The 16,455-nt window shown below is 46.0% G+C and overlaps 1 protein-coding gene across 1 annotated transcript in view; it reads left to right on the top strand.

Annotated features, from left to right (window-relative positions):
- The window catches only part of ADAD1 (adenosine deaminase domain containing 1), a 1,643,060-nt gene that overhangs the window by 79,223 nt on the left and 1,547,382 nt on the right, over positions 1–16,455 (top strand). The window lies entirely within an intron of this gene.

Raw genomic sequence — 16,455 nt, 5'->3', positions numbered from 1 at the left:
GTTTCATGCCCAGAAATGAAAAGGAATTTCATGTAACATCAAACTTGGGTCCAAGGTAATTGAAGCGCTGAACTAGACCCATGTTAGGTCAGTACAGATCATCCACTCCTGGGGACTTTTGTGGATTTCTGAGACTTATAGTGTTTCTTCTTTGCTTATAAATTCAGACCTAGTTGACCCAGAATGCGGAGAAAGAAAAGAACTGTATGGGCTAAACAGTTCGGACATGGGTTTAGTTGTGAACTCTGTCATTCCTCCCAGTATAAATTGGGATAACCACAACTCTGGCATTACCAGGGTTTGGTCTCAATAAGTTAGTATGAGTGTTAGTAAAACCACAATTCGATATCCTTTGGGTTAAAAAATGTACTTTGTTATCTGGCTCAAACTGACAATGTTTCATAGTAACTAGCTATAATATAGTCTGCAACCATTCTGAATATTCATTTTTAGCTTGATCACGTAAATGTACTTCAGAAAGCTAGACCCATGGATAACTAAATGCTTACCCTAACATACCTTAAGCTAAATCGAACACGGAAGCGAGGTGGTATAAAAAGAAATCTTATTTTCCCTTGCATTTTACCTTGCCAGTTAAGGTAAGTGAAAGCATTCAAGTAAATAACAGTAAAAAAATGTCCCATCATCCCCCAACTTTGTCTTTTTCTTTAAAAAAACACTTTATTTGCCTTGCATTGCTTTTCCCCAGCTTTGACGGAATGGTCTTAGTTCCTCTTAAGGTATATATTTTTGTGGCACATTTTTTTGTGGCACGTCAACAAAGTTTATTGATTGCAATCTCATCGGACAAGAATGGCTCCTGTACTTTTTTTTTAATGTATTGTAAAAATAGATAAATGATCCTTCCGTTCCCCTAACCGGAGTTGTTCGCTTTTCCAATGCTAGAATATGCCAAACTTTCTTCATCCAAATATTTTCAGAAGGGGACGATGTCCGTTACCAGTTTGCCAAGCTAACTAGTTTAGCAAATATTCAGGGGAAGGGGGGAATATAATGCTCAAAACAACCATGCCTGGGTTAGCTTTAGTGTTACTGTATTTGTAAGGCATGCATTAGCCGACACTTGACCATGCCCCATGCCACGTATAAAGGCGATAAAGCAAAATGTTACTGAAGCACAATCGTGTGTAAACAGTAACTAACGAAATATGTAGCTCGGAGTGATTTACTGACATTAGTCAATTTGTGAGGAAAAATAATGATTAAAAAAAAATAGTGCTCTACGTACATGTTTCTAATTCAGAAGAACACCCAACACATTTTGATCACCAGGTCTTCCTCAAGGCTGGCATATTCATTTGTATAAAGATAGTGAAGGGAAGGAATCATGGTCATTTGTGTGTGGTTGATTATTAAAAAACATGAGTGACAACACGTATCCAACTACATTTTTGAAAATTAAAATATAGAATGAAAATGCGTTAACAAAAATTATGAAATGTTGAAAATAGATATATTAAAAAATATGGGGGAATAGAGCAGAAAAACAGGGTTTTTAAATTGTCACATAATGATTATATAGGTAGACTCAGTAAGAATAATTTTCCTGGGTATTAGTTTCTTACCCAATCGGGTTAATCCTCTAGTAATTTGTGTTTGTAACATGCAGTGATATTTATTTGAAAAGTCCTGATTCTTGTCTAATTAATTCCCTTACATGAAGGAATCTAGAAATGGAGAGTTGATATAATGTCTGCCACAAGGGTGGTTTTAGGCTAATTTGTGATGCAGTTATGTATGTACAAATTGTTAGATTACCTGAAGAAATTCAATTGGGTCACAATCCTTCTGTTAATATGGTGTTTTGCTCTCCCAAATGTCAGTGCACGGATGTCTATATATCTCATTATTTTTTCCCCAACACACTGAATAGGAAGGCAATGTACTCTTGTAACACAAGAATTTGCTCCCTCTCAGTGATTATACAACTGGCACTTATATGGCTGTTTATTAGCTCAAATAAACATTACAAAATAAAATGCAGAATTAGAAAAAAGGTTACATCACCGTTGCCATTGGTTTGCACTACTTCATCCCTGCCAAGAACTTCACTGGACAGCTTCTCAATCCAGGCTTTGCGCAGAGACAGGACTGGAACCGGATTTGATACGTCTACCGTCTCTCAGCTCAGGTGAAGCTATACATCTATCTTTGCCAGCTTCGTCTGATGCGCCCCAATCTAACTTAGGCAACTACAGACTAGTACTTTTCCAGAAAGGTCACCTGCTGATGGCACTTCACAGAGACCCGGCCGATGTACTCCGTGGAATGCCGTGACAAGTAAACGCACTCTGTTTCTCATGGGAGCCAAAAGAACTCCTTTCGGCTCTTGCGGAATCCAAAACAAACCTTGACTGACCTGGGCAACAACAAGTGGTGTTTCTAATGTTTTGGAAAACACAGACGATATTCAGAAATTAAGCTTTCACTGAGAATTAGAAGCAAATGTTCACTGCTGCACCCAGGATGCATTTCAGATAGACTCCATAATTGAGTCACAGATATTCCATTTTTTAAATTCATTACATTACACCCTTGGACATTCGCCTTCCATAGCTCAGCGGCACTAAAGTTGGCTTCTGAAACCTATGAAACATCATAGCTAAACTAGAAATACATCGAAAACAACAAAAAGGAATCAAATTCATCAAAATGATAGATACAAGCCAAAGTATAACGAACGGTTTCACCAATATTTGGGATCCATGAAAATAGCCAATCCCACCTGTTCCCAGAATGAAATTAAGTGACTTGCTTTGTCAAATCCTTAAAACGTTGCATGTGGCTTTGTACAGACTGGAAATGGTCACTCAAATTGAAATGGCACATTCCTTTAAATGCATTACACCCTAAATGATGTTTTAATAGGTAATCAATAGCGGCTCTATTCTGCAAAACTGCTTTTCTCATAACTTTGCTATCTAAAAGCAATTCTTCTAAGGCTTGAGAAGTATGATGCAATCCTTCCACTACTAAACATGCCATCTTAATCAGCCTCCAGCAGCTAATCCCCAAACTCCCACCAAAGAATAAGCAAGAGCTAGAACTTCTGGTTCAGACAATAAATGCACATTTGAATCACAATCTGGGGTTAGCCCTGTAGATTCAAAAATAGGTCTCTTAACTCTTTGTAAAACTTGCTGCAAAGGAAACGAGGCTAAGGCTAGTCGTGTTACTGCACTTGATCGTCCAGAGATCTTAGCAGGAATGTAGGTAAACGTAATATTCCTGCATGAGAATAACCATCCTACTGGAATTTTGACACGGTTCAAATGACTTGCAGCTACAATTGTATGATTACAAGTCATGGTGTTGGTCACGTTGGTGCATGTGCACATAGTTGTTCTTCAAACACAGTTCGGTTGATTTCTTTATTCATATTCAATTGCTGACATTTGCCAACATCCTCTGGCTGACAGGTCCTTAAAAACAATTATCTCTAGCAATATTGTAGGTATGGATTTTAGTGATATTTCTCCATTTGAATATCATTATCCGCCACTGAAGAGTCGTTATGCATCACACTAAAAATGTGTCTCAAAGTTGAAGCAGGTGTTAGCAGCGCTACCAGACAGGTTGTCAGTAGATCCATTCTATTATGTGAATTTGATAAGCAAAAGTATGTGTTGTTTAAAATTCCCTGTCCAGGTAGTTCCATATATTCTCTGTTTGGGCAATTTGTATTTGATTCATCCTCCATGCTTTGCAAATCCGTTTCTTTGTGCCTGCTTGGGCTGGTATGTCGGCATAGGCATCAAGTGACCCACAAATCTCATTCTCCAACCTCATCAGATTGGTAGATTGCGCAAATGTGACATTTTGAATTTGCTTCTCCTCTGTCTAACTTTGATCTACCAAAAGGAGACCATTTAGAATTACGCTCACACCAGCCAGGCACAGAATCTGTAAAGCAAACAAGAAAAAGCATATTGGTGTTGATCATCATTCTCCTAAATAAAATTTGACAGCAGGGACATAGTCCCATTTATTTTTGCTTGCCAGGCTCCATTATTAAAACTTTGGTCTCTGCCTGATGCTATGACATTTGCGGGTACAGGTGGCCCGCTAGGCTTCTCCACCCACACATTTTCACCCAGTACCATGTGGTCTGATGAACCAAAACCATGTAGTGGGCTCTCCCTTTTTGACCCTGGACAGTTTAACAGGTATGACAATCAATTGGGCTATCATGTCTCCTACATGGATAGGCAGTATCTGATCTCCACTGTTCATTAAACTTACTTTTATTTCTCCTTGATAGTAAGAATCTATCACTCCTCCCAGTACTTGGATGCCTTCAATGCTAATCCAGATCTAGGGCCAAGCAATCCCATATGTTGCGAGTGAATTTGTACTCCAATTCCAGTCTCAATGACCATTATACCTCTGGGTTCTAATCATATTTCTCTGAGAATGCAAATTTCTGATGCTTGTAAATCTGCTTAGAATCACATGCTGTGCTTATGGTCCGACATCCAGTGGTAACCGCAGAGTATTGCATCTTGTCTTTCGGGGACCGAAAGGGGACGTCGGCATAAGCGTGTCTCTAACACTATCCCTATCGTGACATGTGTAGTACCCAAAATCCTTCACGTGCCGAGGTCCCTCAGATTGTTTTTTTCCGCCCAGATAACTGGTCGCCCTATAGCAGAGCTCTTACTAGAGACATTGTTTATCTTACCGATTTGTCGGTTTATTCCCTGTTAAGTCATTTCGGCAATAACTACAACTTCCACGAAGACTACGGGGGAATTGTCTACGGCTGTGGATTTCGGCGCCTAAGATCTGGCGGCCGGTTCGTCCACCTGGTCGGGCCCTCTGGCCGACCTATACAGTAGGGAGAGTGGGTCGGGGTGGCCATATTGTTTTAGTATGTCTTTCCTCCTTTCCCCTCCTTTCCCTTTTTGGTCTGGTCATCCTTTCATTTTGCTATGGAAAGGACTCCCTTTAGATTCTGCCTTAAGTGAAGGGTCAGATATCCTTGGAAGGACGAGCACAGGACGTGTAACACCTGTCTCCCCCTAGAGCACAACGAGAAGCGGTGTGTGGCGTGCAAACTCCTTCGGCCCAAGACCCTTAAGGAGCGCCGTGTAAAGCGGTGGGCAGCGTATGGCATGTCACGCGTGGAGCCCCACTCCCCCACCGCCACACCAGCCGAAAGTTCAAAGCCTTCCCCGCATTCGCAGCAGTGCATGGCGACTGGGCAAATGAAAAAGACCAAGGGAAGCTACTCCTAATCCTACACACGTCGAAAGTCGGGAGCCCGACGCTTCGAGTTCCAAGGCCTCTATAGGCCTTGAGTCTTTGTCTCTCGACGATTCGACGTCTATCCAAAGTAGCATCGGAAGGATTGCAGCGGCAGTGGGTCTTATCCCGGTCCCGCCAAAGATTATGGGTCAATCTGCGGAAACGTTTTTTCGGCGGATTATGTCCCCGATTCCGATGGGACTTACGTAGATAGTCAAGAGACTCTCTCCGACACCCTTATAGGTTCCCGTCGACGCCAAAGTGCGGAGAATGTCACTTCTCCTCGTGCCGGCCCATTCGGGTCCTCCTAAATGGACTACAGAAAAGTTTGAGGGTTGTATGGATCGGCTGAAGCGGATTATCGCCTCTTCAGATCTTCCGCCCCTGAAAAAAGCACAGGTAGACCCTAACCCTCAAGTTCAAGTAGATCAGTCTCAGGTTTTCCAACAAGAAGACTTGATCCATATGGATACTTATAGAGATATCTATAATGAGGAAGAGGGTGCGTCCTTTCTCAAACTATGAGGAGGATCAACAGGACACGACAGACAACTGGGAGGAGACCCAGCAGGAAGATGAAAACCCTTGGATACAGGATCAGGACGCTGATATTGTGATCCTGGACTCTCCTCCCTCCACCCTGGCTCTCCAGGCCTCCCCTGTGGATGACCAAATGGCTTTCAACTCCCATGTTGAAAAAAGTAGGCGATTTCTTCAAGATTGCCACCCAAGAGTCGGTACCGGAGCAGGATTTCGTGGAGGATATTATCAATGAAAAACCTCCAGCGAGTCAATCCATCCCCCTCCTTAACTCTGTTCGGAGGCGGGTAGCCCGATCTTTGGTTACACCTGTTCAGACACGGGCAGTGAACCCAAGAGTTGAAAAATTATTTCAGCTTTCTCCGACCGACCCTCTGTATATCAAAGGGCACGCCATCCCGGACTCACTGGTCGTGACTACCACTCGAAAGAGGGCAGGGGTACCCCTTGCCAGGGGAAAATCACCACCGGACAAGGAGTCTAAGAGGTTGTATGCCCTGGGCAAACGTGTCACTTCAGCAGCTGCATACACCATTCAGATTGCTAATAATACTACGCTATTAGCAAGCTACACTGATGCCCAATGGCACTTGCTCCAAGAAAACCTCCAGGAGGTTGTTGAACCAGCCAGAACAAAGCTTCTCGCCATTGTTGCGGAGGGAAAACTGGTTAATTAAAATGTGGTCAAGGACACCCTGGACACTGCAGAAACAACAGGCAGGTCTTTTGCGCAAGGTACTCTTCTAAAAAGACACGCATGGCTGCGGACATCGGGCTTCACACCTGAGACTCAGGCCTTTCTTATTAATAAACCCATTGAAGAGACTAACCTCTTCGGGAAAGCAGTGGATGAAGCGTTGGAGACGGCCAAGAAGGAGCACGAGACTATTGGGTCTCTGCGCCAGATTACACAAAAACCCTCCTCCCAGAGGGGTAATAATTCTCGGCGGTCCTTTCAAGGACAAGCCCGTGCTGGTCAGAACAACTACGGCACGGGTAACTTCAACACTATTCAAACATCCAGAAGGCCTATCTACTACCCCCAAAGGGGTCAGAAACACGGCAAATGTAGAGGCAGGGGCCCCAATCCCAGAGGAGCCTCAGCCTCTGGTCAGAAATGACCACCAAGTCCAGGTCCCCTCCCATGTCTCCCCGGTCGGGGGGCGCTTAACATCTTTCCTCAAGACATGGGAGGGGATAACTTCAGACCAGTGGGTCTTAAAGACGGTCACCCACGGTTATTGTGTGGAATTCGCCCGACCTCCACAGTTCAGACCTCCGCGATCACGACGCCTTTCACCGGACCATCTGCAGATCCTGATCCAAGAGGTGGAAGCTCTGCTGGGAAAGGACGGCATAGAAGCCGTCCCGATTCTTCAGGTAAACGAGGGTATCTATTCAGTGTACTTCCTTGTACCCAAAAAGGATCTCGCCATGCGCCCTGTTCTAGACCTGCGCCCAGCGAACAAGTTCATAAAGCCCCAGAAGTTTCGCATGGTAACACTGCAGGAGGTGATCCCATTGCTGAAACAGGGGGACTTCATGGCAACATTGGATATGAAAAATGCATACTTTCATATTTCAATGTTCGCAGCGCACAGAAAATACCTAAGGTTCATGATTCAGGACAAACACTACCAGTTCAAGGTACTCCCCTTCGGCATCGCCTCAGCGCCAAGAGTGCTTACCAAAGTCCTGGCAGTGGCAGCAGCACACCTGCGCAGACTATCAGTCCCAGTTTACCCTTACCTCGACGACTGGCTCATCACGGGGGACTCGTTCGACGCTTGTTTTTCGAACACCCAAAAAACAGTAGATCTCCTCTTCAGTCTGGGTTTTTCAATCAACGAAAAGAAATCCAGTTTAGTCCCCAGCCAAGTAAAGCAATTTCTGGGAGCGCTAATTCGGACAGAAGAGGTCTGGTCTTCCCCTCCAGCGAGAGGGTTCAGAACATGCTCTCTCAGATGCCTCTATATGTAGCCAGTCGGGAGGTGACGGTACGCAAAGCCATGCGTTTGCTTGGGATGTTGGCATCATGCATATACTTGGTTCCCCACGCGCGGCTGCGCATGCCTCCCATGCAAGAGTGGCTCAACAACCAGTGGTGTCAGGCCAGCGGACAATGGGAAGATCTGTTAGTTGTCTCGCCAGCCCTCGTTCTCTCTCTGCAGTGGTGGTCAAGAGAAAACCTCTTGAATGGAAAGACCTTCACCACCCCTGCAGTGGAAGCCACTCTTACGACAGACGCATCTCTCACGGGGTGGGGGGCTCACCTGCTAGAGCAGACAGCACACAGAGTGTGGTCCCCTCAGGTAGCATCCAATCATATAAACCTACTGGAGCTACTAGCGGTGTTCAAAGCATTGAAAGCCTTTCAGAAGCTACTGCAAGGGAAAACAGTGCTGATCCTAACCAACAGCACTACAGCTATGTATTACCTGAACAAACAGGGGGGCACTCACTCTCCAGGGCTATCCAAGCTGTCCCAGAACATCTGGATATGGGCTCTCAAACACAAGATGTTTTTGTTGTCCCAACATGTTCCAGGGGACTCAACTTCTGGCAGACGTGCTCAGCAGAGATTTTCCTCTGCCAGAAGAATACGAATGGCGACTGCAAGAAGACATTGTGTCCAACGTCTTCGCAGAATGGGGTTTCCCAGAGATCGACCTGTTCGCTACTCAGGTGAACGCCCAATGTCAAGACTACGCTTTCAGGTACCCCCAGAACCGATCCAAGGGGAACGGTCTCTGGATAACTTGGTTGGGGAAATTTGTCTACACTTTTCCCCCCCGACTCCCCTTCTCAACAAGATAGTGCACAAGATGCACCAGGAACCGGTGACCATGATACTGGTGGCCCCCATGTGGTTCGCTCACCTGATGGAAATGTCCCTCTCCCCACCAATCAAACTGCCCAGCCCGTACAACATGTTGTCTCAGGATGGGGGCGGGGGGGGGGCTACACCCATGCCCACAAACTCTGAATTTAGTAGCCTGGCTCCTGAGATCATAGAGGTTGGCCACCTGCAGCTCCCTCAGAGGTGCATTGATATACTCAGGGAAGCGAGAAAGCCTAATACACGTTATTGCTATGCCAGCAAATGGAAGCGGTTTTTCTTCTGGTGCCATTCCAAGGGCGTCAATCCCATCGATTGCTCACCCTCACACCATTGTGTTGTATCTAACCCACCTGTTGGACTCTGGGTTAGTTTTCAACTCCCTAAACGTTCATCTGAAAGTTCATCTGGCTGCGCTGTCAGCCTATACCACATCACAGCAGCAAAAAGTTTCGTGGTGGAAGATACCAGTAATTAAATTCTTTATGGAAGGGGTTTAGAGGATTTATCCTCCCATCTCTCACCCAGCCCCTGGGTGGGATTTGAATGTGGTTTTGACCAGGCTCATGGGAGCCCCCTTTGAGCCTATGCATAAAGCAAGTCTGAAAGATCTGACTTATAAAACAGCCTTCTATCAGAAGGGTTAGCAAACTACAGGCCCTTTCTGTTTTAGACCCCTTTGTTACAGTCCACAAAGATAAGGTAGTTCTGCGCACACATCCCAGGTTTGCGCCGAAATCTATTTCGAAATTCCATTTGAACCAGTCGATCGAACTACCCACGTTCTTCCAGAGACCTACTAACATGGCCAAAAGAAGCCTTCACACACTAGATGTGCGCAGGGCAGTCATGTTCTACTTGGAAAGAACTAAACCACTGAGGAAAACTAAACAATTCTTTGTTTCAGTGGCAGCTGGTAGAGGAGGGGATCCTGTCTCTAAATCAGCAATCTCAAGGTGGATTGTCAAATGCATCACACTATGTTACACTCTTGCGAAGAGAGAACTGCCCTTCAAGCCTAGAGCACACTCTACTCGAGGCACTGGGGCGTCCAGAGCATTCATTGCAAATATTCCCCTAGAGTCCATTTGCAAAGCGGCAACCTGGAGTTCTGTACACACCTTTACAAAACACTATTGCCTAGACACTCATTCTAGGTCTGATTCTCAGGTGGGACAAGCAGTACTAAGACATCTTTTCTCTACTGTTCCTTCTCACAACCCACCTCCAACTCCGGGTACTGCTTGCTAGTCTATGCACAGCATGTGATTCTAAACAGATTAACACGCATCAGAAGACATGCATTACTTACCGTAAAAGCATTTCTGATGATTGTATCTGCTTAGATTCACATGCGCCCTCCCTGCCTCCCCGCTCGTGGTGGAAGGAACATAGACTTCTTACTACTTCTCTCTTATGTACTCACTCACTAAAGGCTGGAGCTCCCTCATGGCAGAAAAAAATACAATCAGAGGGACCTTGGCGCGTGAGGGTTTTTGGGTACTACACACGTCACGATAGGGATAATGTTACAGACACGCGTATGCCGACGTCCCCTTTCGGTCCCCGAAAGACAAGATGCAATACTCTGCGGTTACCACTGGTTGTCGGAACATATGCACAGCATGTGAATCTAAGCAGATACAATCATCAGAAATGCTTTTACTGTAAGTAATGCATGTCATACTACTGCAGATTCTGGAGTCGCTCAGTAAGAAGCTAAGGCACCTGGAGTAAACTTTCAATACAACAAGGTTTCTGTAGCTAAATTCGGTTGCATCTGCACAGTAAAAGTTAACAAACGCGTCAAAGGCGTCTCACACTCAGTCACTGGCCTATTGTTCACCACATTTTATAGCATCAAACACACGCCAGCCTACCAGGCTACCATTTCCTGATTTCCGCAATTGCTCTTTCAACAACCCATTAATTCTCTCAATCAGGGTCACCCCTTGTGGATGATACGGGACATGATAGAGCCAATCAACATTGTTCTCCTGACAATACTCCTGAATTAGCTTGCCTTTGAAATGTGTGCCATTTTCACTCTGAATTTGCAAGAGCACTCCATAATGCAAAATAATCTGGCCTAACCTCTTAATGGTGTTCAGTTGTGTGACCCTCGTATGGCAATGTTAGGGAGAATTCTCTGTTTAGGCTGAATTTCCTAACCTAGTGAGTCCCCCAGCAGCTTTGCTGGATTTTTGGGGTTTATTTTTTTTCTCCTGCCAAGAGTGAGACTCTTTTACCCTCACTCTTGGGCATGATTTGAGTGTGTTTCTTTGAATCTAGATGTGTTTAATGGGCTATGGGGTCTTTTACTCCATAGGGCTTCATGTGTTTTTGTGATTTGTGTTACACAGCACCCTCAGTGCAGTAACACAGAGTGGTGTCATAGTGACCCCCCAGTATAGACTCCATACCCTGGGACTGACTACTGTCTCCCAGGGCATGTAAAGTCACCATTGACTCTACTAGTCTTAAATTCTGAACAGAACCAGTACAAACCATCATATTGTGGACGTACTGGCTGGGGCAATTCGATTGCTCCAGGGTCTATTAGTCGAGGGGGCACGTCTCCGTCCCCCCTGATCGAGTTTTGGCTGGTGGCAGTGGATACAACTTTTTATATTCAACCGCGAATATTTTCCTATGGGATTTCCCATTGTTTTAGGCTACTATCTTTATTTAATTATTTATGGTAGCCTCGAACATACCGCTGGTTTATTTAATTAATATTAATTCTTCGGTTGATATTTTTTGCCAAAACTTGATTCTAAAATGGCGTTTGTGTTCTCTTCTGTGACTCCAACCCAAGTCGAGCCCTTTGTTCCACTTTTTGGCAGGCTTCTCCACAGAAGCCCTCCAAAGTGGTGCCACTCTGTCTGGGGTACTTAGGAGGAGTGGAGGGGAATTTAGGCACCCTGGTCTGAGTTGCCTAGGCAACTCAAGTCGCACTCCATCCTGATTGGCCCAAGTGGTGAGCCGGCCGGCTCACCACTTAGCATGTTTGAGTGACAGCTAGGCTGAGTGAATGGGGTTTGCTGCATAAAAGCAGGGCTTTGGGGACTGGAACTTCGGAAGTCGCCACAGGACCTAAGAATCCGACGAGGGAGAAGCTGAGCCGACCTGCCACGACACCACCACCGGTGGAGCCCGGCTGGACCGTTTCACCACTTTTTCCCAACGACAGAGGAGATCTCCCGCCGGAGAGTCTTCTTCCTTTGACTGGTGGGGATAACCAGTTTCAGCGTCTTTTCGCCTTCCCGACGTACCTCATGGCCGCCTTGCCTGTGCCAAGCACCCCGGCAACCGGGATACCACGTTTTACCAAGACCGCGAAACAAAGGTACCACCTTTAACCGGAAAACTCTGCGGCTGGTTTCTTTCCTGGTACTGCAACGACCTTCATCTTTCCTCCAAGTCGAGATCTTCTCTTCCCCTGGACGACGACGCGACTTGCACCCACTGCCAGGAACAACTGCCACCGCTGGAGGATCCTTCCCACTTAAGGTACTGTGTCCCGCCTGGCTTCCCTTGCTACCGACTGTACGGGGTAGATTTAGCCCCCGGCTTTCGAACCTGGGTTAGCCTGGGACACCCTGGCTAAACTTTCCTAAGCCTCTCTAAACTCTTTTTGAACCCTCTGCAAGACTTCCTAAGCCTAGTGTAACTGTGTGATCGTGGGTGCATTTGTGCTCTGCTCTCTCTAAGAGTGGGCCCAGCCTTTGGACTTTGGCTCACCAGTGACTTTTGCTCTTCTGCCTTGCTAACAGTGTTCCTGAATCTTAGAGTGGTGTACCTTTCCATATTCTGTCTTTTTCCCTCCCTTTCTCATAAACTTATTGGAGTGCCATCTAGTTAAGCGCTCACCTCTGTATGAAAATAAGTGGTGTTTTACAGTGACTTATCTGATAAGGAAAAATCACCTCATATATGTGTATGTACATATTTTTCTCATGTCTCATCTCATGTAAATGTAAATGCTGCGCACTGTTGCGCACTGTTAACGGAGGGGAGGCTTGCGTATTGCAAATAATAAAACAAACAAACAAAAAATAAATCTCACTTTTAACTCAACTCCTGTGGTATTTTATACTTTCCCTGACCTTCCGCCAAAAATTAAATGTCTCCATAGTTATGATTCTTTGGGGCTGCAAAGCTCGCAGACAACGGGGACAAAATTGGGGGCCTTAGAATGCGCCAAGCGGGCCGTGGCATTTGGGAGAGAAGCCAGTTCGCATTTGCACATTGTGGCGCACTACATAGAGGGATTCTAAACTTCAAGTTCTCACAGATGCCTTTACTACGGGATGTTGCAAATAAAGAATGCGAAGGACATCGGCTTTGATTTTCAACTTGCGCCCAGAAGAGGCCCACAAGTCGCACTGGAAGTATAAGGGTCTATTGTTTTTTGACCTGGAGACAGGGACCATGCCGAAAAAACTTCATTTGAAGGGGGTGCGCAATAACGTAAGAGACGATAAGGCAGAAAATTCAGAAACTAGACCGAGTTTCATTTCAGTTCAGTATACGAAAAATCGTTGTCAAGAGCACGGTCGGATTTACAGACTGCATTACGCAGAAACACAATGGAAATTTCAAATATAATGTGAGTAAATCTTTAGACGCTTTTATACCGGAATGAAGAATTAATGATTGGATGCATGAATAAATTAATGAATGAAGAGCTAGGAAAAGCAAGGAAAACGTGTTTGTAGTGGGCACATGGGCATGCAGGTCCACAGGTCTCACCGATCTCGGTCCTTAGCCCAGCCACTTTTCCCTGCACGGCCTACCTGCACTACGGGACTGTCTCTGTATCCTTCAGCCCCTTATCCCGCCATTTACCTAGCACTTGCCACCAGCTGGCCTTATTATTTATCTTGTATTCTACTAACCATGCACAGCACTTTTACCCCCCTCTCCTCTTCCCCTTGCGCGATCTGAAAGACACCTGGCCTAGTAGGATCGTTGTCTGTCTGCCCTTGTTCTCCCCCTGCCTCGTCGCGCCTTGAAACACTTGTGTATAGGCGCGTTACAAATGCCATATCATATATCATATCATTCCACACGCATGTAGACTAACTGTCGTTTCTCATTGTGTGTTGGCCTCGATTTATTTCTTTACTTTTTGCATTGATTTTAGAGCCGAACATACTCCATTGAACTATCCTTGCAAGCAAATAGTTTCTGATCGGCCGTAATAAATAAAATATTTTTTTTGTTTTCATAACAGGTATTTGATCCCGTTCTGCTACTGTCATCGGTTTGAGACACCGGCAGACGGATTCTTCAATAGACACCTGCAGCTTCCTGTGAACAACTGGAGCACGTTAACCATATTATGGGACGATCGCCAAGGGCCCACATGCCCTTACGCTGTACTAGTGGCTAGAAGCAACATATCAACCTTTACGATGGACTAGTGCCTAGTTGATGGAACAGGCTTGCGGTTCAACATGCTTCTTTTAACGAAAAGCAACACCCTGTGTACCCTAAAGGAACAGCGCGTGACTCAATATAAACTTATCCGAATTTGCGGATACAGATAAAAGAAAATAAATGGCTTTCGGAGTTCATATGCCTGATGTGTGGCAAGCGGGATCTTGATGTTGTACAGCGGCTATTACTGCAGTGCGGCAATTCCCGCTTTCTCCACCGGGGGTGTACGTCTCAGTTTCGCTCTCCTAATACTCTATCACTATTCTTATTTATGGGGCGTGTGCCTCCGTAAATCCTTCCCTCCTGTGGCACAGCTGGCTTCCCGTGTGCTTATTATTGGGGCTTAATTGCTGCCTCCTCTGCGTTTCATCAACTTTGTTATCCACTTGCCACGTTTCTCCAGGGCTCCTATATCTCTTTGACTGCCGTGCCTTCTGCCCAGCGCGTTTTGCTATGGCTTTAATTCCAAGGCTTGGTTGCACTGTTCCATGAGGGAGAGCGCGCACTGTCTGCAGGGGTAATGATGCGCCAATGTTTACATTTTTCTTCTTATGACCGGGTTACAGACATTGGCTTGCAACATGTATCCGTCCTCTTCGACTGCGGTGCCTACTTTCCCTTTGTTTTCTATTCCGTGCAGTCGTCGGGGCCACCGTTTTGTTTTCACTGCAGCACGTCTTTGTAGTGCCTCAGTCGTGCGCTTGTCTTAAGCGCACTGACCTGCCTTGTGCCGACCACACTTTGTATTTATTCCACATTCCACCACAGCTCCTGGGTTGGCCCGGGTTTGTGGCTTGTAGTGTCTCCGCTATGGGGGATTTTGGGCTTCACGCGCGGTCGTTCTTGCTCCTCCTCGGTGGAGCGCTTTTCGCTCTGCGACTCTTCCAGAGAAGCCACTCGCTGGTGCCTGGGAGCGACCACTCGCCTTTGTCGGGTTCCCCAGCGTACCCGCCAGGCGTGTTTCTGTTCTCTGCTGTACTCGCTACCCTTTGCAGGGACGCCGGCTTCTCTTGGTATCTCGCTCTTCTTGTCGGGCACTTTCCTTACGCTCTGGGGCTCCTTTGTTGGGGGCCCACTGCCATTTTGATTGCAGACCAGCGGTTTTCGTCCAGAACTTCAAAGTTCCATAACTTTTGTTCTGCTTCTTCGATCAGCCCACGGTAGCGTGCATCCAAGTCGGCTATGTTTCATATTTCAGCCATCTTCTTTTCGTGTTGGTTTTTGAAGTATATAAGCATGCTTCTCTCCGGATCGATTGTCGGATCCAAGAGCTCATAAGGAGAGCAGCCTAGTCCATGGCTGCCAAGCCACGCCCCTGACCCCCAGCACCTTTGCAGGAATTTGAGGACTTTAATTTTTTACCTGGAGAGAGTGAGACCCTTTTTCCCACTCTCTCCTGTATTTTTTCTATGATTTGAACTCTGTGTTTCTTTTGGCTGTGGAGTCTGACAATCTCCATAGGCATCATCTTGTTACATTGTGAAACACACAGCACCTTTAGTGCAGTGGCACAGAGAAGTCTTTCAGATTTCCCAAAAGGTTTAAATACCTTTCTCTTGGATGAAGTGAAACTGACTTTTACTTACATTTGTAACTTTCTATACCCAGCACACACTATCTTACAATGGGGTGCTGGAGGGGTTACTTAGTATCCCCTTTGTCTAGTTTCTCATGTAGCATTTTGTGTTACCCTTTCCTTGATGAATGGCTGGTGGCAGTGGTTTACTTTTAACAACCTTGATGTGCTTTTACAGTGGGCTGTGTTTGCAGCTGCAGTAAAGCACCCAAGGGTGCCATTTTTGTCAAAATGGCCCGGCCTTCTTTTTTCGCCATTTCTTTGTGGAACTGTTCTTCTTGAGATTTACTTTGCGCGCCAAACCAGGTTTGGTCCCTTTGTTTGTTTTGTCTTTGGCAGCATTCACAAGTGAAGCCTGCCTCTAGCTCCATAGTGTCTGGCAGGGGCAGGAATTGAAGGAGGTACCCGAAACTCCTTGTGCTTAATCCCCTTGGTTACAGGAATGCACCCAAAAGTGATTGGCCGGCTGGCTGTCCGGCAAGGACAGCCACCCTACTGTTTGACTGGCAGCTAGGCTGGAATGAATGGGAGAAACCTGCATAAAGGGCAAGGCTTTTTGGCTTGGAGGGCAGAGTCGACAACTGGACGAAGGAATCTGAAGAAGAACTTGGAAGAGACGCCTGCTGCAACTCCTGGACCGTTGGTTTTCCCGGTGAAGCCTTGCTGCTGTGCTTAAGCTCCGAATTTGCCTCGACTAGAGAAGCCCTGCAAGGACGACTTCTCCCCCATTCCCCCTTGAGTTGGTGGGACCAATCCACTCCAAAGTGAACTTGTCTGGACATCCTCA

This window comes from Ambystoma mexicanum, chromosome 6q (genome assembly GCF_040938575.1).
Source record: "Ambystoma mexicanum isolate Mex_15411 chromosome 6q, UKY_AmexF1_1, whole genome shotgun sequence".
Classification (NCBI taxonomy): domain Eukaryota; kingdom Metazoa; phylum Chordata; class Amphibia; order Caudata; family Ambystomatidae; genus Ambystoma; species Ambystoma mexicanum.
This window is presented reverse-complemented; position numbering and strand designations above follow the sequence as displayed.